General features: G+C 45.1%; 1 protein-coding gene across 40 annotated transcripts in view; it reads left to right on the forward strand.

Annotated features, from left to right (window-relative positions):
- Positions 1-24,586, forward strand: part of LOC118227313 (receptor-type tyrosine-protein phosphatase delta-like) — a 333,188-nt gene that overhangs the window by 144,790 nt on the left and 163,812 nt on the right. For all 40 annotated transcript variants that reach the window (XM_035417571.1, XM_035417614.1, XM_035417570.1 and 37 more), the window contains exon 7: positions 17,008-17,045. The gene's annotated coding sequence lies outside the window, so the exon portion shown is untranslated. The remainder of the gene's footprint in view (positions 1-17,007; positions 17,046-24,586) is intronic.

A 24,586-nucleotide genomic window follows, 5' to 3' on the forward strand; every position in this document is an offset into this window, starting at 1 on the left:
GAGCGGAGCGAACGCGCCGCACGCCGGCCTGTAGAGGGAGATAAGAAGCGCCCGAGCAGGCCTGACAGCTGCGGCCACATATAATCTGTGTGCAGGAATTAAGCTCAACTACTGCTTAGACACCATTACTCATTATACAACCCACAACACACACAGACACACAAAAACACACAGACACACACACGCACACGCACACACACACACCCACACACACACACACACACACAGACACACACACACACGCAAGTCCACACAACATACACACACACAGGCCCACACACACACGCACGCACACACACACATGCATGCACACGCACACACATGCACACACACGCACTCATACGCACATGTACGCACACACACACATACACACACTGACACACACAAACACAGGCATACACACACACACAAACATTCATCACCGGGATATTAATTGAAACAGTGCATTTTAATGCATGTATTATTGAAATAATGTCAAGGGGGCTAAAATAAAAACCTCCTTTCAGGGTCTAATTAAGACCTCGCTTCACTCAAATACAAAAATGTTTTGACGTATTTGAGAAACAATTTGAGCTTTTTGCTTTTTTTCCCCTCAGTATCGTACCAGACCTCCTGAGTTCAGCATCTGAAGACATTAACAAACAGCATTTAAAAAAACAAACAGACGGGAAAACGTGTGCTGAAAAACCTACTAAAAGCCCTGTACACACAGTGCACACACACACACTCTGTCACACACACTAAAAGCCCTGTACGCACAGTGCACACACACTCTGTCACACACACTAAAAGCCCTGTACACACAGTGCACACACACTCTGTCACACACACTAAAAGCCCTGTACACACGGTGCACACACACACTGTCACACACACTAAAAGCCCTGTACACACAATGCACACACACACACTCTGTCACACACACTAAAAGCCCTGTACGCACAGTGCACACACACTAAAAGCCCTGTACACACAGTGCACACACACTCTGTCACACACACTAAAAGCTCTGTACACACGGTGCACACACACACTCTGTCACACACACTAAAAGCCCTGTACACACAGTGCACACACACTCTCTGTCACACACACTAAAAGCCCTGTACACACAGTACACACACACACTCTGTCACACACTAAAAGCCCTGTACGCACAGTGCACACACACACTCTGTCACACACACTAAAAGCCCTGTACGCACAGTGTGCACACACACACTCTGTCACACACACTAAAAGCCCTGTACACACACACTCTGTCACACACACTAAAAGCCCTGTACCCACAGTGCACACACACACACTCTGTCACACACATTAAAAGCCCTGTACACACAGTGCACACACACTCTGTCACACACACTAAAAGCCCTGTACACACGGTGCACACACACACTCTGTCACACACACTAAAAGCCCTGTACACACAGTGTACACACACACACTCTGTCACACACACTAAAAGCCCTGTGCACACGGTGCATTATGGTTTGATTGACCCAAGGTCAGGCATTATGCCCCCGTAGGTCGATTCCTCGATGCCGTGAGGAACCTTGAGAGAGCGCTCAGCGCTCAGCCTTGATGGAGCGGCGCTCCCGCCACAGCGACCGCGTCCGTTCTTCGCCGCGCGGCCCGACCCGCGCTTCCTGCTTCCTGCTTCCTGCTTCCTGCGCCCGGCTCCTCTGTCCGAGGCAGCGCCTCCTGTGCTCTGAATCAGTCGCTTCGCCGCTATGAAGCGCCGAGTCGATCGACCCCCCGACCGCCGTTGTCCTTGGAGACGACGCCACGGCCGCAATACGGATCGGGCCCGTCGTACCGGGGGGGGGGGGGGGGGGGGGGGGGGGGGTGTGAACGTGTCCGGAGAGTTCTGGAATGACCGCACGCGGAACGCTAAAAAGCCGGTTTTTGCGTGAGGGGTCTTGTCCAAAGCCCAAAACCCGGGTGGGGCCTTGGTCTGCCTTCGCACCTGTGACCGGGATCATCAGCCCGGCCAATCAAAAAGCTTCAGCCGCACAGATGAGAACCCAAGTGGCAGGACAGGCTTGCAGTTTAACACTGTGATTTAGATTTCTTTGGTCACTTTAAGTGACCAGCTCTCATTCCCCTGCAATGGAATCCATTGGAATATTGCATTTTAATAGTTGCGTTATTATTATTATTAGTTAAGCAGTTAACAAGGGTACATTGGCATGGATGTGAAAACTGAAATGTGCACTCTGCCTCTGTAAAAATAGAAAAGTAGGAAAAAAACTGGTTAGTACTTTAATTGAATCTGAGAAAATTATGTCCACTACATTTCTTTGATGTTTATAGCTCGTTAAACTTCTCAGTCTTAATACGTGTTTTATAGTTAAATGCAAATTAATTGAATGTGATCCAAGATTCTTTCCCACCACTTTTTCTTTATTTATTTATTTTTTCATCTCAGAAGGCAAACACAGGAAAAGAACCGCTACCTGACCGAATTACAGTAAAAACACACATCATGTTTCACCTGCCCAGACCAATCAGAACATCCCTGGATCATGCTGAAATGATGATGCGTACCGCCCTGTAGCTGTTGGTGCGTAACAGTGTTTGTGGCAGGACGTGGGCTGGCTGCAGTGCACAGATCCGATTGGCTGCTGTTTTTCAGCCTGCAGACTGAAGCAGCTGTGCTGCCATTAAAGTGCACTGAAAGCAGATAGCGGCTTCTCCTCCTGCTGCTGCTGCGCATTTTAGTGTGCATAACAGCGCATTACTGAGCACCTCAAACTCCGAGATTCAGACGCGGGTCTCCGCTGCGTCCTCATCAACAAGCTGTTACCGCTCGCCGCTGTGCGCTGTCTTTCCCGCCAAAAAGCACTTTTGTAAGTCGGTTTTCTCTAAAAGTGTCCTTTAAATGACTAAATTGTAAACTGAGACCGCCGTGGATTGTGGGAGAAAATGCGTTCTGCACAGTCTGAAGCAGCGTTTGCATTATGAGAACCCCCTGCATACAGACACAGGTGTGTGTGCACATCATCAGTAAACAGCCGTTACGAGATCCATCCATAACTAGAACAAACGTCCTGCTGGTAACATGAGTAGAACAGGCAGTCATAAAAATAACACATAATAGAGACGAGCTTAGAGGAAATCAATGTTGTTAGATGGAAGGGTGCTTGTGTGTGTGAGCCCATGCGTGTGTGGGTCCCTGCGTGTGTGTGTGTGTGCGTGTGTGTGAGGCCCTGCGTGTGTGTGTCCCTATGTGTGTCTGTCTGTCTGTCTGTCCCTGTGTGTGTGTGTGTATGTGTGTGTGTGAGGCCCTGCGTGTGTATGTGTGTGTGTGTGTCTGTCCCTGTGTGTGTGTGTGTGTGTGTGTGTCTGTGTGTTTGTGTGTGTACATATGTCTGTGTGTGAGGCCCTGCGTGTGTGTGTCCCTATGTGTGTGTGTGTGTGTGTGTATGTGTATGTGTATGTGTTAGTACTACTGTCATGATCCATCGGAATGCAAATGGGTCAGATGAGTGGAAAACTCAGTCAGACAATCAGAGGGATCATGACTTCATCACCAGCGCTGCCAGGCTCCCGATCCCTAAATCTCCCTCACTCATGTGAGTGGACAGCCGCCCCCCCCCCCCCCCCCCCCCCCCCGCCCGCGGTGGATAAACGAGCCGGCTGGCTCACTCGCTCGCCACGGGCACAATGTGTGTGTGTGTGTGTGCGTGTGTGTGTGTGTGTGTGTTTCAAACGTTTGAAATGTCACCCTCATAAATCCCGCCCGGAGAGGTTCTAACCCACTGGCTTGGCCCGCGATGCTCGGTCTGACCATCTGCACCTGTGCGTCTGCCCCCCCCCCGCCCCCCCCCAGCCCCCCCTCCCCTCACCGAAACGATCGCGCTCCACACAGTCCTGGGGAGCGCCGGTGCCCATGTGCTTACTGAAGCCCTTTCTTTTTTAAACCTACCCCCCTAACAACCGCTATCTCAGCCCTCCCTCCCTCCCTCCCTCCCTCCCTCTCTCCCTCCCTCGTAAACACTGATGTCCGTCCTTGGAGCAAATCGCCGTGATTTGTCCTGGACAGGTGCTCCACAAGACGAAGACTCTGCTGAGCCAGCACCTTTTCAGGGCCCCGGCTTAATGCCATTAGCCTCGTGAGCGCACAGACGCGGTTTTTAGTCCGAGCCCGTTTAGTTAATGGAGTTTTACAGTGGTTTTCGGTTTTGGGGGTAGGGGAGAGGGGCGGGGGTTGTTTTAAAATGAAAGTCCACAAAAGTCAGACACGTAAGGCACAGCGCGGTGATTAACGAACAATTCATGCGTCCATCTAGCCGTGATCCGCTGTAATGTTGATTCCCACCCCCCCCCCCCCCCCCCGGGCTCCGGGGTTTTGGCGGGGTGACTTTATTTGGGAAATAGCAGTGATCACTGTGCGTGGGGTGAGAGAGCTGCGGGGTTTTACGTCGAAAGTTGTCGCCGGGACACGTCTGCCCCGGTGCATGATGGGATAGAGCACTCCGCCATCAGCGCGGCGGATCTGTCCGCACGCCGTCCTCCATTATCTCCGCTTAATGATATTAATTTTCATTTCCCGGGAAAAGAAAACAGCCATTACCCTGAGCGCTCACTCGTGACCAGCCCCGCTCCGGCTGCATGACGGTCGCGGTGCCTATGAGCCCATTGTGTGTGTGTGTGTGTGTGTGTGGGGGGGGGGGGGAGGTGTTATTTTGAAGGCTTGCACTGTCTTTTAATTTAATCCTTTTCCTGTTGCCTTTTCTGCTACGGGAAAGGTGTGTGTGTGTGCGTACGTGTGTGTGTGTGTACATGCGTGTGTGTGTGTGTGTACATGCGTGTGTGTGTGTGTGTATGTGTGTGTGTGTGTGTGTGTGTGTGTATGTGTGTGTGTGTGTGTGTGTGCATGTATGTGTGTGCTGTTGTGTGTGTGTGTGTGTATGTGTGCGTGTGTGTGTGTGCGTGCTGTTGTGTGTGTGTGTGTGTGTATGTGTGCGTGAGAGTGAGCTGGTGTGTGTGTCCTTTTTTATAATAAGTGTAGGGACACTTGAGGAAAGCACTGATAAAGACAGGTGTAGGTGGTGGTGAGAGGATAAAAGGAGCTTATCCCAGCAGAAGCTGGTAAATAGACCAAGGACCACTTTAACTGAAAAACAGAGCAGTTTTAGAAAAAAAATGAACAAAGACCCTCGAACAAGCCAGACACACAAAAAAAACAAGTACTTAAGAGCAGGTCCTCCAGCAAACACTGGGAGTGCGCTTCTCACGGTTCTGATTGAAGCTGGGAGTTAAAGAGTCAGGGACTGTGTGTCTGAAGAGCAGAGGAGACCAGGCCCTTATACAAGGCCTGACATTCCCTGAGAGTGTCTGGGTGATTCGTGGAGTCCTGGACTTCCTTGAGGTCCAAACTGTGTGTAATTTCTCTTTTGGTATTTTCCTAGTTTCAAGTTTTATCTCCATTCAAGCCTATGAAAAAAAAAAAAGAATTTACATATAGAGCTGGCTAGTTGGTCTCTTCAGTCCAGAGTGTTTTGCAAGTGAGTAACTGTGTTAATCACTGCGAGGTTATCACAGGAAATCCATAATTGTCACAGTGAGGTGTCGCTTGCATTGGAGTTCACCGGTCATTGACTGTCTGTTGTCATAAGGATGATGATGAATTAGGTCCCCGCTGATTAAAATAAATGTTCTGGGCACACCTGGAGCACCCTTTGGAACAGATACACACACACACACACACACACTCAGAGCTCTCCACTGGACTTTGTCAGAATCACACACACACAGCACCGTTAAGCAAATTAATTTGCTCTCTTTATGAAATATAGTGTTCCAATATATGGGGCTGAAGGTCATAGGTCATAGGTCAAGCAATATAGTTCAATGCAAGCCAGCGCACACAATAAATGCATGTGCATATATGTATAATACTCATATCACGTAGTAGAAGTAATATTCATATCATTAATAATATTAAGGCATTGAAGCTGTTTTGGAAGGACTATAATGAAATTACAAATTTAATTTGTATTCATGTTCCAGATAATTGTATGTCACAGTATAACTTGAGAGAGAATGAGATAAAAAAAGAATAATAATTGGGTTCAAAGTTATGCTTTGGATGTGAAATAAGCCGAAATATTTCATCTGTGTTGTGAATTCACGATGTCTCAAACTGCCGTGTGCCATTTGAGCATAAATAATTAAAAAATAGATTTAAAAATTGTCATATGCATAAAACGGCCTCACCTAGAGCAAGAGATAACTGCGTGGCATTCAAGCCGAGTTTGATACTGAAAGGATTTAAATACCAGAAGCAAACAGACACAATCAGCTCCGAAGGTTGCCAGACTTAATTGCGACTGTATTTCATGAATAAATAAAAAGAGATGCGTTGGGATAAAAGGCGTTTTTATTGTGGCGGGAGCGTTTGAATAATTAACGACGACGCGCTCGGATCGCTCTGATTACAGGCCTCGGCCGACCCGACGTCTCCGCGCGCTGCGGCTCGGAGATGCGTTCCCGTGAATAATGCAGGGCCGCCGCGTAGGGAATCAAAATGGCGGAAACCGAACGGCACGGCTCGGCGGGGCGGCCGCGTGCCACGAGGCGCGAGGGGGTGGCGGCGGCGGCGAGGGGCGGGCATCGTAGCCACGGCGACGAGCCCCTGGCACTGACTGTGTGCGGGCATTGAGCGAGGGCGATGAACCGTCTCGAGCCTTCGCTTGGGGGGCGGGGGGGGCTGGGGGGGGGGGCGGCCCGCGTTGCGCACGCTTAATTTGCTATAGCGCACACGTGCGACGGTCGCTTCACGTCACCCAATCCAGAGGAAGGCTTCGCTAATCGCGCTCACTGGACAAATGTTCGCTGTTAATTCAACCGTAGCGTCCGTACGAGTTGGTTTGACTCTCAGATTGCGCTGTGCACAAACATACAGAGAAGGGTGGTGTGCTGCTAAAATGCTCTGTCTGCAGGAACAGCTCTAAGGCACTGCGTAGGCTTTGTAGCAAAGTTAAAATTTCACTGCTCAGATACTACTTTATTATGACACATTACTTACATTTACAAGATTGACACACCCGGGGGTGTAGTCAGGTAATTGCAAATTAATACCGTGATGTTTTCCCTGAGCTGTAAGTAATTTGTAACTTGTTCTGAAAGTTCTTGTCTTTGCTACTGTGTATTTTTTTGCCTGTGGTGAGTGAAGGATGAACGCAGTGTTTTCCACCCGAGTGACCCTGTAACCTATATACGCACAATGTTTTGCATGTGTGGTGTAATACATACTTAAGGGAATAATCCCGTAAATAGTTCACTGTAAATACTCGGATTGTTCATGTTTTTTTCAGCCGGGCATGAACGGTCACGTGCCAAGAATTAAATTTGACCTTTTTTTGCTCAGAATATTCTGCTCGTAAAACCCCAAGATTAGTACGGAAGGCGTAATCTGGCGAGCAGTTGAATTTCATTGAAACTCCGTTTTGTGATTGTAAGGCAGCAAGTCTGGATTAAGTCCTCTGTGTTTCACTGGATTAAAAAGCCTGTAACACCAGTGGCTTCCCAAGTGATGTTAATTTACTGCAAAACAGGCCTGGTGCCTGTGGTAAAGTAATAAATAGTGGACAGAAAATAAATGTGCATCCATAAACTCAGACTGGTGCCGAACAGAAAGGTGGACTGGAATGTAGACTGACTGAGTGTCCTTATGTTCTGGTGTTAATAAATTTACACACACAGTGCATGTACTTGTACTTTTTAAATTCAACCCAATGAATACTGTAATAATATAATAACATTACATTACATTATAGGCATTTAGCAGACGCTCTTATCCAGAGCGACTTACACAACTTTTACATAGCACTTTACATTGTATCCATTTATACAGCTGGATATATACTGAAGCAATGCAGGTTAAGTACCTTGCTCAAGGGTACAACGGCAGTGTCCTTACTCGGGAATCGAACCTGCGACCTTTCGGTTACAAGCGCAGTTCCTTACCCACTGTGCCACACTCCGTCCTCCGTAATAACCCCCAGTGAATTCTATTGGACAGGGATATACCCAGCTGTGCCACACATGGATCCATGAATGAAGGGGACTAGGGTTACAGCCTCAAAAGTAAAACCATGTGTGTGCTTCTGCAGCTGCCTGAGAACTCCTATAAATATTATTCACCGATCATGAAATCATGATTTCGAATCACCCACGGTGTTCCCGTGTACAGGTTTAAGCGAGGCTTACCTTGAGTCGCTGTGCTTCTCACTCATTATTCTGCGGTACTCTTGGCAATCCACAGCCGCTAGAAAAAATTAAAAGAACAAATTTATCACCTCCAGTCCATTTATCCATTATCTGTACCCGCTTATCCTGGGCAGGGTCGCAGGGGATGCTGGAGCCTATCCCAGCGTGCTTTGGGCAAGCGGCAGCAATTTATCACCTGATTGATTATTTATTCATTTATTTATTTTATTTATTTATTTATTTATTATTTATTTGGTTTGAATGGAGAGACTTTCTAATTTACAGAACTAAAATAGAACTTCATAAATGTCACCAAGGCACACTGTGTAAAAATTTGGGATTTAAGAAATTAGGCTTGAGAGACGCAATTAATGGTGATGCAAGTTAAAATTAAAGGCACTGATATAATGTATAATGTGCCGTCATACACAATCACGCATTTGTCCAACACAAACTGTAAAAATAACTTCAGAGCTGTGCCAGTGTTCATTGTGAAACTCTCAAGATTAAATGTGTTTGCCTTTTTAGAAAATGAGAAAGGACTGTTTTCCAATTATCATAATAAGTTTTTATGCATGTACTAAACGTTTGTGGAAAAAAATCACCTTTTGGCTTCGTTTTGCAAACGCTTGGAAGATTTGAAATGATTTTGAAATACATTTTGCTCAATTAAATATAAGGGTGTAAATAATCTGTTTTGACACATTATATATCTGATAATGTGGTACACTGGGGGTATAAAACACCCTGCATAATCCAAGAGGAATTATCTATTTATAACAGCAGTTTAATTATGTGTTCATTCATTTACTGCCAAGTGCATACATTTAAGCTATATATAAACTGACACATATTGTCAGACCCAAGGAAAATCGTTTTTTTTTTCTTAAAAGGATTAGTGTATATTTTTTTCTAATGCCACACAGGCATTTTAAAGTGTAAATATTAATCCATTTTAGAAATGTACGCAGTCTGAAGTTGGCGTTATTCCATGGGGTTGTAGAGGGGGTGGGTGGCTCAGTAAATTGCATTTAGTCGTACACTAAAAAGGCATTTGAGTCCTGATTTAAATGTATCTGGGTTTTAGAGTGGGAGTCCTCTTCATCCTTCACAATGTATCTGGACAGGTATGTGTTCAGCAGTAGTCAGTCCACAGAGTTTAAAGTGAAATTTCATTAGGAGACCTTTTAAAGGCAGTAGCAGAAGACCCGCGGCTATTTTAAGACACTGCCAGACATGCAAATTTGGCACAAGATGGTACATGTGTCTGAGCGCACGCGAGTTTGATCTGACACCACGGAGAACTAGCAGAGTTTAGCCAGCTAGCGGCTAAGGTGTGAATGAATTTCTCACCATCAGGGGGTGTTGAAGACAGAGCATAACTCTGCCAGTGCTTGCCTGGCAGAAAAAGGACACCTTAATGGAATTATTAATGTTGGTCTCAAATGATAGGGAACAGTCAAAGATGGCTTCTTTTCTGATATTAAAACCATTTTATTCCAAGGTGAAAATGACCTTATTTAGAACTGCTCAAAACTGACGCACATGGAATCAGACTGATCATGGTTATGTTTAAGGATGTTTTTCTTCATCTATAGCTTAATGTTACACTTGTAAAATGGTGCAGTTGTGTGAAAGATCTGTTAGTGATTTTATATTGACATAAATCCAAGTGTCAACTATATTTTAAAGTGGTAAATTCCTGAGCAGGGACATGCAAAAAGTTTAAAAAAAAATGACTCTAGGACAGATCCCTGGGGAACTTCCTAAGTGGCATATCACATACACGACATCACCACAGGGGGAGATTAACCATTTCCTGTCAGTCAAGATGACATAGATGCTATTTATTGTATCAGACACCACAGGCTAAATGGCCTAGTAAGTCATACATCAATGGAAGACTGTAATGCTTAACTGAAATGAATGCATGTATTCCTTGTCAACAGTTTTTGTGTGTTGAAGCTATACATGATATTACTTTGCTGCATACAATGTGTTTTGTGAAGTAAGGTGTTTTTGTAGAATAAAAGAGAGAGTCGATTAATAGAAGGTTGCATTTGTAGGAAACAAAAACAAAACAACTGCTGTACTATTTTGCCACAAGTCATGCTTCTGTTTATTTTTTGTTCATTTATCTACTTTAGTCATATTATCTCACAATACAGTTTTTTTTTTGTTTTTTTGACCGGTTGATGAGATATTCTCTAAAACCGTGTAAATACAGTCATTCATGGTAATTCATTTACAAGTGTAAAGTGCCATTTTAAATTTGTCTCACTCACATCCTTTATTTTAAGCAAAAAACGTGTTTATTCTGCAGCAGCAAACGTGTCAGTGACACGAACATTTTCAATTACTGAACGCCCACTCTTTTATGCTCCAGATAGTTAGCCCTTATCGTATCCGATGGTGTCTGTTATTCAACATTGCGGGAAAAGCATAAATAATTCAAATGTGAACACTTGACCTGTTCATTACTTGGCATACATACTGGCTGTCAAAGAGAATCAGTAACTTGGAACCTATACATGGGGGTGCCTACCTATACTGAGCAATGTTTTTTTATGCATCTCTGACAACTGATCTAACACATGTAGGCTGCCTGGCTGTCATAACCTCATTCTGTTTTAGACATATGTTTGCCAGTTTTGAGCACAACTGATTTTTTTCCCCCACCTCAATCTTTGTTTGCAATAACAAGAGAGCCCAAGTATCCACATTTTTAAAAAGTAACAAAAAAGTGTTGTAGTGGAACACAGTTGTGTGTGTGTGTGTGTGTGTGTGTGTGTGTGGGTGGGTGTGTGGGTGGGTGAGACAGAGAGAGAGAGAGAGGGGGAGTATATTTTATCACAGCTTAGTGAGTAGTGAGCTCCTGCAAAGACTCACTTATAAATAAGTCCTAAAGTATGACACGTAAATCAAACAAACACACTTCCTGTATTCTATTTTTCATGAAACACAGTATGGGACATCGGTTGGTAGGCAGAGAACAGGGAAACAGACCTGGGGGGGGGGGGGGGGGGGTGGTCTGGCAGTACAGTCCAACTACGTTAATGTTGGGGTGCTCTGACCTGGAATCGCGATCACGGAGACTTAGAGTGTTTAGCTTTCGCTTTGTATTTAATGTACAGAAAAAGGAGGAAGATGTTTTAAAAATGGCGCGCGTGTGGCGTCTCGTTGCCCGGGGTGCTGGAGCGGTGCTTCTTCTCCCTCCCATGTGACCGTAATCGGGGCGTCATGGAGACGCGCCGCTTCGCTCGCCCCGCTCGTTTTCCGCTGTTCTGGAATTCCGCGCGACCGCCGTCACGACACATTTAAAAACGGCCGCACGGACGACTATTTCGCATTAAAATAGATTTTACGCGCCGGGAGGAAAATCCTTTCCCCTCATCCCTCGTCAATGACGTGTTCGCAGCGCACGGGAATGCGTTGCGATTGAGGACGTTCCACAGTCAAAAGCCAATTTTGCGTAGTGCTAACGGGGAAAAGAGAGGCAGACGAAATCGAGGCGTCACGCTGTTTCGGGAGCGAGGGAGTTCACAGAATTCTGCCGGTTGCTCAGCGAAAGAGCCGAGCCTTTCAGAACTTTGATTCCGCGATCCTGTTTACACTTTGCGAAGCGCGGACGTGCTGTCAGTGCCACTTCCAGATGACTGACGTCCTCACGCCCAACACACAGGCTGTAAAAGCAGAAATTACGGCGTCCTTTTCCAAGCAACCGCTCTTTTGACAGCAGGCATATGGGCTGAGGAGGACACAGGATGCTGCTGTGCGGTTTATGAAGTCAGTGCACATGCACACACACATCCTAACACACACACACACACACAGACATGCACACACACACACGCACACACAGCCTAACACAAACACACATATAGACACACACACACACATATATTACATGAATTAAAACTCTTGGAATGAAAAAAACCCCAGAATGTTCTACAGACAAATCATTCTAAAAACAGACTTTATTACAGTACATGTGGAGCATTTAACCACTGTCTGCATGGAAATGTTTGTGCAGCATGCAGACAGGTGTGTATCTTTCTATACATATATACACACCTGCTTGTGTGAGCTTTTGCATGTTTGGCTTGTATTTTAGTGATGATAGTAAAAAAGTAGTCTTAAAGCTATAGGACAGATTTACTGCTACATCTGTTGGACCAAGTGGAAAATGTTCCCTTCTCCATAATTATTGTCTGCAGAGCAGTATTTTTGTATTTGTGCATGTCATGTACTGTGGATGACTTCCAGCCAAGACGGTGCATACTAATGGTTTATTTTGGTCACTGTTTATTCCGTGTTATGTGGTACCGATGAAATGCAACCACAGACAAGCAATCTCAAAAATACACTGGTTTACACCTCACAAATCCACTGAAAAATTAGAACTACACATTCCCCCAAAGTCAAGTCGGTATTTATCACAATCAGATATCTGCATAAGAGTGCACACTGTCATTACATCATTAGCTAATCAACGGAATTCAGAGAGGTGAATATAATGAGAATTACCTTCATCAAAATGCTTCTTATTTTTTCTTTTTTTTTTTTGCTCTAATGAGATCGTATTTTGGATTCAGTGAACATTTGTCCTTAATGTTGGCTCACAATTAAATGCAAAGTTTGAGCTAGTTAGTTTGCATGCAAAAAATACTGTTTTTTTCTCCCTCTTCTTCTTCTTGCATATTTCGGATATCTTCTTCTTCTTCTCCTTCAGTGCTCATGATTCTACGTAGTCTTCCTTGCTTTGCTCTTTACCGTACATGCATGTATGGATGGGACATTGGCTTCTGTAATAACACACTGACAAAATGTCAATTGAACTTGTCACAACAACATGCTGAACAGTCGATCTACAGATTTAAAACCTGTTGATGTACAGTAGAGAAGTGGGACATGTGGTGATGGTATGCGATGACATAAGCGCCAGATTGAATTTAGGGTTCTCCTTCAGGGTAACCAACACCAGTGTGAGTTGGGCTCTTCAAAGTTAAAAGTTTTCTCATCCAGGATTATGTCTGACCCAGTTTAATTTCGGAGTTTGACATTTAACTTCTTGAATGAGTGTAGTTCTAGCTGTGAATATTTAAACCCTTAAAACTACATACGCGCACAGCCCCGATCAGCTCCATTTAGCCTGACATTTCGGAGCAGATACGGGATTTTATTTGCCAAATGTGAACTTTGAGTTTGACTTCAACCAAAAATCATATTTATTGGAACAGAAGACAAGGCAGGAAACTACCATTTTGGCCTGCAGGTTTGAGACTGGTGGCTGCCGTGGCCATTTTGAAGGTTGAATATGTGCACGTTCATCTGTTTTCATGTGCTGCTTGCCATCCCTGCTCATGAGAAAGGAAAATGTGTTTTCATAGTGACACAATATATGAATTGAATGTTGAGGACCAGATGGTGCATCGATATTCAGAGGGGGAAAAAAAGCTTGGTGCTTGTGGCCAGCTGAAGTGTTTTAAACAGCCATCAGCAGTCTTTTTGTGTCGAAGAGAAGTTCTCTCTCTCTCATACACACAATCTCTCTCTCTCTCTCTCTCTCTCTCTCTCTCTCTCTCTCTCTTTCTCTCACACATACACACACAATCTCTCACTCTTTTTCTCTCTCTCTTTATCTCTCTCTTGCACACACACGCACACGGGCTCACACAAACAAAAGCCCACACACTCATGCACACATGCATGCACACACAGGCTGGCACACGCACACACACACCTACACACACAGGCACACACACAGACAAAGCCCGGTGCCTGGCACCTTAATCTGACACATGAAAACAGGACAAAAGAAGCTTTAAACAAACAAACAGCCCTTTAATTAATCCCCCTAAAGGAGTGGAGCGAGGCTCTGGCATGTTCTGCAGCTGTGCTGTTCTGTGCTCCGCTTGCAGGAGTTCCTGTTCTGCAGCTTCCTGAAAGGCCTGGCTGCTGTTTAAAAGTCAAAAACGTGTCACTCAAAAACCACCATACTGCACAATCCATCATCTCGGCCATGTCACTCAAAACCGGTAAAAGAGCCCAACCTGGCAACCCAACTGTCTCACTCGATGCTAGTAGTGCAGCACAACCTGGCAACCCAGCCTCGTCACTCAAAGCCAGCAGTACAGCACAACCTGGCAACCCGGCCGTTTCACTCAGAGCCAGCAGCACAGCACAACCTGGCAACCCAGCTGTGTCACTCAGAGCCAGTAGTGCAGCACAACCTGGCAGCCCAGTCGTTATCGGCGACCACATAATGACAGCTTTTTAAATTGCGCTTCAGTTGAGAGGTTGGCGGGGCGCTCGGCGGGACTGCCAGTTGCTGAGGGTGATAGTCGGCGAGGCCAATCTGGCGATCAGCCCATCGACTGGAGTTCATCCCAACCCCTGGAGGGGCGAGACAGTTCATCTGGGTTACTGACAGAAGAACGCCGTGCAGAGAGAATTTAGAGGGAGGGAGAGTGGGAGAGAGGGAGAGATGCAGTGAGGGTGAGAGGGACAGCAGGAGAGGGAGAATAGGAGGGAGGGAGGGAAAGACAGAGGGAGAGGGAGAACGGGAGGGAGGGAGAGCGGGAGAGAGAGAGGGGAATTGTGGTGATGTATACTTGTCCCCTGACAACAAGGAAGTTTTGTTTGAAGAATTTAATGTGATGTCTCTCAGCCAGTGAGGAATGAGATCATCACCACACACGCCTAATGGTCATTTCACAAGACAAACGAATAGAAAATGTAATAATTATTGCTAAACACACTTGTGGCTAACTCAGAGGTCGCAAATGCCTCTACCAGGTCCTGAAGTGGACACTCCACAGAAATTCCGGATTGAAGCTTAATGTTACATCGTATGGACAGAGGCAGAAACACGGAATTCTATTCAAGGGACCTTTCTTTTTAAATTCATAAGTTTACTTTCTGAATAGTTGACGAATTTCCACACTGAGATTGTGTTTCTTAGATTTTTTAAAAATTTTGTTTTATTTTCACTTCTGTCCTGACTGGAGGGGTGTTTATTTTTTGCCTCGTATGGAACGGAAGTTCACCAGGCCCCTGATACGAAGGGCCTCTGTTTGCGGTCAGTTATTGGTTATGAATCTTTCATGGTGTCGGAAAAGGCCGGCTGTTGCAACGGTATGTCTAAATATGAATCTTTGCGGCAGCTTCGTCCTGAACGTCACTCGGTGTTTGTGGGATACCCCCAGTCCGTAGCTCAGTATCTCCGATAACTTAGGGAGGAAATGTAAAAGAGCCTTTTCAGCCTTCAAATGGGGAATTTTATCGCAAATAAAAAATGTGACTGTAGGCGAGTTTCACTGAGTGATTCAACCGTAAGTGTTTCAGAACGATTTCCAAAGGGGGAGAAAAAGAATCCTTGCAGTGGGTTTGGACATATTAATGCCAAGCCCGTCATCACGTTTTGAAAACCCCGGCAATAAATTCTGGAAGAAAAAAAAGAAGGTAGTAACAAACGTGGCATATGTGTCCTTGGCAGTCAATGTCACCTGTGTAAATATGTTTGGCGTCGATTCATTTGAAGAGCTTTGACAAGCAATGATTCTAAAGTGTGTGTTTAGTGTGGAAAATAAAAACAACCGTGTTAGGGCCTTATACAGAGTAACAACATGGTTGCACAGTGGCGGCCATTTTATAACCTCCTCGTCTGAGGTATGTGTTGTCATTTACCTAAATAATTTTCCATCTTTTCAGACGTGTGTTTGATTTATTATTTATGTCTGGGTAGGGTGGTGGGGAAGCCTTTTCTTTATGCCACTGTGATGCCGTCTTCATGCGTGGTCTTTACAGCAGTGTGATAAGTGGCTTATTATTTTATTTGTTCTTTTGTTTAATAACGACAAATAAAAAGAAAAACGTTTCACGGAGAGAGGTTCTCCGTGAAACACGTATATCGATATATACGTTTTTAGCCCATTTAATCTTGAGATCGCATATCGACTGCATCTTCAAAGTCATTGATTATGCCAAGCTGATTGCTGCCATCTCAAGAGCAGCCTCTCTCTTTTCTGACAAAATAAATACAGCATAGATCTGTAGGGTTTTGAATTAAACTGCCAGTAAATTGCAAAGTGGTGCTTAAAGTCATTATCAGTTTAATTATACACTCAGATAAAATCCCCCGAGTCATTTTTATAGCTTTATTTTATTGTTAAGTGAAGTTTTATCCAGAAAACACTCACAGGTTACAAGCATCGAATAATGGAACAGTCTTTCAACACGGTTTGTGGCCTCTGTGTCGTCTGTCCCCAAAGCACTTGTTCCTCAGCATAGTAATGACCTTTGACCTCTTTACAACCTTGTCATCTTTGATTTCCCATTGCGGTTTCAGAACGTACACAATCTCATCCAACCCAAGCGAGCAAAAAATAAGAATAATATTTTGAATTTATGTAAATACGTTAGACAGCCTTGGGAAGGGTGAAATGTCCTTAATTTCATTAGTATTCAAGCATTTTGTTATGGCAGCCCTAAATCATGCTCAGGTCTCGTCGCAAAATTAGCATTTATTGTCTGTCTATGTGCAATCAGAAGCGGCATAAATTGACTGCGGGGACTACAAGCACATTTCAAAGCCTGAGCGTCTGTCTCGTCAGTTTTTCAGTCCGTCATTCAGAACGTGAAGATGAGATGGGGCCGTCCTTCCAAACCATGTGACAGTGCTGAGAGAAAAGCTGTTCATTTCTTTGTGTTAATTTGTGTCTGTCGTTCTCCTTTCAAATATTGAAATGCATTGTTTTTGAATATATTTATTTCATTTTGTTTCAGCTATTGAATCCTTGGGGAAGTTACTGGGGTTCGTACAGGTAAGTGCTGCGTTTTAAGGACAATTTGAGGTGGCTTTGAAATGAGTCATTCCTCCTCTTTTGTATGTTTGTGGTGCAGTGCATGTGCTGGCAGCTTTCTCACAGAAGTGGGAAGGGCTGGGCCGTCTGGGTAGCGCAGAGGTAAAAGCACTCGCCTACCACCGCAGAGACCCGGGTTCAATCCCCGGCAGCGGTACTTCCGGCTTGGTCACGATTTTCAGTGTTCGCGGGTGGGAAGCCGGTGAGGGCATGAGTCCTGATCGTTACCTTAGCGACTCCTACTGGTTGGTCGGGGCACCTGTTCAGCGGGGAGGGGATCTGGGGGAGATAGCGTGAACCTCCGTACACGTTACCCTCTCCCAGTGAAACTCCACATGTATTGGAGGAGGCATGTGGTAGTCTACACCCTCCCCAGATAGCGCATCGACCAGGACTGTATGATACACATGGGGGATTGGTATAACAACTAAATTGGGGAGAAAATGGGAGAAAAATGGCAAAAAAAACGTGGGAAGGACTGTGTTCACTTTGCTAACGGTGTTGTGAGTTTTCTGGCCTGGACAACACAAATAGGCCTCAAGACCTCTACAGCACAGTTTGTTATGCCAACTCTAAATATTTAGAAGACTGTTCAGTCAAAGTTATTAATCAGTTCAGGATCAATGGCAATTCATCATCACAGTGTGTTTGGTTAATCGATAGAATTTGGCTATGTAATATTGCTGTAGAAATTGCAATAAGTCCCTTCCATTTCAATTCAGGTATTACAAAAGAAGCCAGATAGTTTGAGAAAAAGCAGTGAATGGACCACGGTTATAGAAAAAAGCATTTCCAATTTCCAAGTATTGGTTTCATTTGCAAATGCAAAAGGCATTTTTGTTGAAGTGTTGAATTTCTATTGCAGAAAGTGAAAAAAGAGTGAGAATGGCTAGAGGTGTTTCTTTTGATATTCCCTTGAAATTGGCATCAATTTAGTTATTTTGCCCTGTTTATGGTGGACTCTGTAATAAAAGGCTCATGTGTAACCTCACTTTCAGCATCCTGCTGTGAATGCACCCAAGTACAGCTTCCGTAAATGACAAATGCAGTGGTGTAGCATACAATACAGGGTTCCTCTTAAACTTTACATAACCTTCTTACACAATTACAAATTGGTTTCTGCCACTGGGCCACGGATCAACTTTATTGGATTTTCTTCTTCTTCTTTTTTTTTTTTCTGGGGAATTTGTGCCACATCAAGCAGAAATGTAGACCAGGAAATGAGAAATGCGGGACAACTTGTAATAGGTTGCGGAAACACCAGGCGCACGGCTTTTGGTTGAGTCGTCGGTGAGTTCTGTCTAGCCAATAAGAACCTTTGTTCAGCCACACGTGACAGTGATTTATGAGTTCTGTAGTTCTTTTTGCTCCGTGCTCGGCCCTGTTAGCAGTGGCGTAGCGCATGCTGGGCTCGTGTAGACACTGGTGTCGTTTGTAACAGGTTCTGAGTCATTCATAACAGGCAGGGCTATGCATTGTGATGCCTGTGGGAAGTCTGGCCTGATACGGAACGTTGGCTCTTCAGAGCTCTAGCCGGGGCTGTTCTATTTCCATGTTCAACGCTGTTTGTGCATTCAGCCGGAAATCGCTAGGCCTCGGTGCTGCTAAAAGGAACAACGTTGCACAAAGGAACTAATGACAGCGCGTGTTGAATTATTATTATGATAATGGTGATTAGCAGACGTATAATTATGACCGCTTTACACAATTCATTTGAATGATACATCTGATTTTGTGAGATGAATAATGGAATTGAACCTTCGAGAACAATGGCAGGCTTTTCACTGTCGAAGATCTCTGGTCTGCGTGCGATCCGGATTGCTCCCTCACCTGTGTGCGGTAGTCTTCCATATTCACATTTGAATGATTTCATATTTTCTGTTCCAGCTATATAGTCTGTGACTAACGCATGGTTAGTCATCCACATTATTATTCATTCCAAAGTGCACTGCCCACTGAATCCATGATCACATTTGGTAACGATGTTTGCGGGGAAGTTTTGGGTTGGCAGGGTATATTTATTAAATGCCCTTTAACTCTGAGCATAGATGCTTTCTTTTCCACATTAAGATGGAATATTGCTGTTATATGGATCAGTGACCGCATAAACCATATCACACATGATACACAATTATCTTTCTGCGATTCTATGAATTTCTTTGCTATGCACATTCATTCGCTCATCTTTAAAATTAATTATGCCATTTTCTTTCTTTATGATTTAATATGCTCCAGTGTCAGATCCAGAATGAGCTGGAAATAAGGGGTTAGTGTATCTGTTCTATTTATGTACCGAATCTATTTAATTCAATACCAGATGTGAAAATGTAAATGAGTCTGCTTTTGTACCTGATGCAAACAAGAACATCTCCAGCACTAAATTAGTTTAAATTACCTTTTTTACACCCTGGGGACAAAAATAATAAACTCATGACAACGACTTTAACAGAAGCACTCTCCTCTGTAGGCTTGGTTGCTTTAAACTAAGAGAAAAAGAGCTATATTCAGCTGCTGATTAAGACAAATTATCTTCATATGATGAAGAGAGGGAATGCATAGGCTTGTCATAGGCTTGTATTCAATCAACATTCTCCCTTAAAAACCTCTGACTTAAAAATCAATGCAAGTATTTTTTTATATATATATTTTTTTTTGATCTTCACAAGCACAACTTGGTAAGTTAACTTTGGTGATTGCTGCAATCATCAAACTCTGATTTAAAAGCAAAAAAAAACTATTAAAAAAGACTGGTAAAATAAAAACACTAAAACTTGCGTCATCAAAATTATCAAAATTAAGGACAATTGTTTCATGAATCCAGTCCAGGAACTTCAGTCTAACTTGTTTTCACTGATCCGAAGTTGACGTCAAACAATACGTCAAGCTATTCGCTGTGGTTTTGCATGAACCCACATTTAAATAATTTAAACCCTACACTGCATTTTGTGTGTGTCTGTTTTTTTTTTATTATTGTGATGTATGTGCGGTTTAAGAGCTAGCGAGACAGAGCGCAGACACGGCCTGTTTTGATCTGGACTGCGTTCTTCACTTCTTCCTCACGCGCTCTGTCAAAGCTGTCCGTGTTCCCCTCACCTCAGAACCAGCTGGACAGAGCTGGGACCTCAGGCGACCCTCAGAAAGGCCCTGATTGGCTCGTTGGCTCAAGCCTGTCATCCGGTCCCTGTTCAGCTGACATCATCGGGCCCTTTTTCGCAGCTTTTACGCTGACAGACCTTGTCAGCGTTTCCGAACACGCGTGTTAGCGTGTTAGCGCGTGTTCCGCGGAGCGCCGTCCTGTCTTCGGATAACTTCACTGCCCGACTCCCCCCCTCCCTCCATCCATCCATCCTTTTACTTTGAAACGCAATTTTCTTCCCTTCCTTGCCAAATTGGGATTTTCATTGGCCGGGAAGGTGACGTGTGTGGTTGAACAGACATTTTCATTGGCCGGGGCAGACGATTGGCGTCTCCGTTGGGCTGGGGGTTAGACGATGCGCGCGGTTCAGCGAAAGGCCCGTCTGGCTATGCAGCCAGGGAGACCGGCGGGTCTCTGCTTCGCGCGGGACGGGCTGAACTTTCGCTCTCCCGGTTCTGCAGACCTGCGGTGAGCGGGGGCTGGCTCTGCTTCCTCCGCTCGGGAACGCCGCGGGACCCGACTGCGGGTGAGGAGGCGGTCAAACCGCCGCCAGACGCCGCCGTGTTTTCATTCGAGACGTCTGACGCTCACGTCTGCGTTTCAGAACGCAAAGCATCAGCTGCAGTACGAGGCTGTAGACAGACCATTGTAGTTTTTTTTGGGGGGGGGGCAGGGGGTTTCCCGGTTATTACATTTCTGTGGGAGCGGTTGTCTGCTTCTCCTCCGGTGGATGTCCTGATTGGATTTTCTCATGCCTTCTTCCCCCCTAATTTAGGAAGGCGAGCAGTGGAAAGAGGGGTCGTTAGTAAATTAGGACGAGTAATTTAGCGGCTTTTTAATGCACACTGGAGCAGAAACTCTCTCCAAATGACGCATTTCCAGGGAGCTATGAAACCTTCGCCGTCCAACCTGTCATCAGAATTTCTGCAGACCACCGCCCCATTTCTGTACAGCTTCCTCATGACACGAGTGTCAGTGATGTCCCAGGGCACACAATTTCAAACCACCACTCAGCTTGAAGTTCATTAAGGTGTGATGTCACAAATCTTAACGGAGCATTCTAATGCCGATGTAACAATCGCTCCTAGTAATTGTAAGCAATGGAGTTCTAGAACACTGGCATAGAATGTTGAAAAAAACATTCCAAAAAACCTACTCTTCAAAGGGTTAACTGGTTCATGAGCAAAAGAAGAAGGAAAACGAATATACCCAGTTACCTGCACAAGTTACCAGTGTGGAATTCTTATACTGGATCATATTTCTGTGAATGTAACTCTACTTCTTCATACTCCACTGATTATTGCCTGCCACTTTAGTGTGGCACTTTTCGGGCATTCTCACTGAAGCTGGCGCATTTTGAACGCATCTTTATGCAAAATTATATGGAACGTAATCCTTTTTTTTTTGGCAGCATAGCAATGAGATCACCACTCCTGCATTATATATATATATGGCATTATATATGTCAGGCTTCCGCACATGTGCAGAGAGGCCCAGCAATAATAAGGCAGTTATATTTTACGCTCGTAGCCATAGAAACGCTATTCTGCTTTTTAAAATACATGTTTTATTAAATAATGCAGGGGGGGGTGCCTTGTTGGCCGAGCTTCTGTCGATTTCCTGCGTTTGAGTGATTGATAGCTGGACGGAAGACTGACATCTGCACCGGCCGTTCCCTGATTCTGCTTTATGGATTTCCCTGCGCCCCACATCCTCTCCCCGAGACGTCGATAATAATAACGTCTCTCACCGTTACAGCTTCCCACACACCTTCCCATGGAGTCAGGCGTTTTCCTTGACTCACGCTTTCCATGGGAGCGATGTTGAGTTTGGACGAGTTTCACCGATCATGAAAAGATATGAAAATGACGTGCTGGCTCTGGAGAAACAGAAAATATAGTCGTAGTTCGACTTTCAGACAAATGGATACCGAACGATGTGTCCGGGAGGCATTTTGCCATGGTTACCACTTGGGGTTATTTGAATGATGTTTTATCGGTGTCTGTCAGTCAATGGTATGAAGAGCTGGGTTTAAATGCTTTGCCTATGCTTTGAGTACTTCTCTTTCATCTGCTGTCCTCCATTTTGATCTGTTCGAAGTGAACAGAAGCTTGTATCCATACCACCAAAATCATAATCGGTGATATTTGATCTTCTGTCTGTACACGGTGAAGTGTTCAGTGTTAAATGAACTCTGGTCCAGAGTGGGACTATGTACTCTGTTAGAGTTGAATTAACACCAGGCATTTTACTGTGTGTACAGTTTAAAGTGTGTGGAAAGAACACCTCAGAAAGTTCCCTCGGTAAAGTTTCGCCAGTTATTCAAATAATTGCTCTTGGCCCGAAAACGATGAAAGAAAAACACACAGATCTCAGTCACAGAAAACAGAGCAAGACAGAGCATGACGAAAAACGACTGTATTTACCACCGTCTCAGCATCAAATCACCTCCCGGAACCTTATTTTTCACTCGCTAAGGAAGTCGAGCAGACAATTGAATTATAACGGCAAACCCAGGTCAGCGCTCTGTGACAGCGAGAGAGCGTTTGCGCCTCAAGTCTATCATATGTAGCGTGTGGAGTCGACGAGGATCTGGAAACACTTTCCTTGGCAGTGCAGCTACCAGTGACCCCCCAAGACTGCGTTTCTATCATCGCCCCGTTATTAGATTTATGCCCCTTTGGCGTACGGTTATAGTACGGAAATAATGGCCTCTCATTTGGCCCACTTGTGAATTTATTTGATTTCGGTTTTTTTATTTTTTTTTTTTATTCCAGAATGAGTTATAGATGATAGGTTACAGTTGGATCTGATGGCTGGGGCTGTTGACTCTCACTGCTGTTTTTCAGGCAGGATATTCAATCAATATCCATTTGTATCAGTGACCTTCCCACCGGCAACTGGATATTGGAATTTAACATCGTTTTCTATTATCTGCTGTGCGTGTGCGGGTCAGCGTGCGTGCGTGTGTGTGTGTGTGTGTGTGTATGGCGAGGGGGGTCAGTGAGCATGTGTGTGCGTGCGTGTGTGTGTGTGTGTGTGTGTGTGTGTATGGCGAGGGGGGTCAGTGAGTGTGTGTGTGCTTGTGTGTGTGTTGGTGTGCATGTGTGCATGTCTGTGTGTGCGTACATATCTGTGCGTGCATGCCTGTGTGTGTGCATGCCTGGGTGTGTGCGTGCGTGATTGTGAAACGCGCGCGTGCACATGCATGCGTTCGCGTGTTTCTCGTTTCTTGTTTAACTCGTTTCATTTCATTTTGGCCGGGACCCTTGAAGCATCAATTATTAATTCATAATAAAAGCCCTCCACCCGGGTTGAGTCATATTCTATTTCTCTTACGCCGGCTGTGCTAGCCACTCTCCGGGGTCTGCAGGTGCGATGGCTTCATGGATAATGAATGGGATAGAGAAGGGGAATAGTGCACACAGCCACAGCATTCCCACAGAATTCCCATAGCATTCCCACATAATTCCCACATCATTCCCACAGCATTCCCTCTTAGAGAGACAGCCCCCAGGAAACGTTCTCCTGCCTCTCCGGCAGTCTGATCTCCGTTCAGAATCAGTCCACATCTCTGATCATTCCTGCGTTCCAGGGACCAGTACAGTGAGGACCCCCCCAGGCAAAGGACCTTTTCTCCTCCATCCGTCCTCCGTCTTTGCACATTGACCCAGCCTCAAACGCGGCTCCCTTTCATGTCTCCCTTTGTGGCCCGGAAGGCTGGTTGAGGTTATGGATCGACTGAGCAAAGATCAAGGTTTCACAGCCTCCCCGCCCCCCCCCCCCCCCGTCCCCTCCCGCCCCACCTACGTACCCCCCTCCCTCCCGGTGTTTTGTAAGAGTGTTGTTTCTTCCTTATCAGTTCAAAGGAATCGAGCAATCTCTCCACCTCCGGCTCAGGAGTCTATCGCTCCACCGCTCTCTGCCCGTACCTTTTAATCTCACAGACGAGGCCGGCCGGGGGTCGCGGGGTCACCTGCGATAGCCGGGGATCGGGAGACAGGATCGGGTCGGGGCTCGGCAGAATCGAGGTTGGGTCGGGGCTCGGAGCGGACGCTGATCTCAGGTCAGATTGAGCCGTTGTCTGTTTCACACTCCGGTGACTGAGCTTAACGGCCAGATCTGAGATACTGAGCCGTCAATGCCCAGCCAAGCGCTGCTGCCCATGCTGCTGCTTAATCCTTCCATTTTTATCCATGGCCAAAAGGGGGAAAAAAGTATGATAATAATGAAGATATAAGACTGCTTCCACTTGGCATAGGACCAAAACTATAAAATATTTTAAAAGATATATTTTTAAAATGTGCCTGCCTTGAATAAGATAATTTTCTAAAAAAAAGAAAAACATAATACTGAAGGAATTTAG

This window comes from Anguilla anguilla, chromosome 5 (assembly GCF_013347855.1).
Source record: "Anguilla anguilla isolate fAngAng1 chromosome 5, fAngAng1.pri, whole genome shotgun sequence".
Lineage (NCBI taxonomy): Eukaryota > Metazoa > Chordata > Actinopteri > Anguilliformes > Anguillidae > Anguilla > Anguilla anguilla.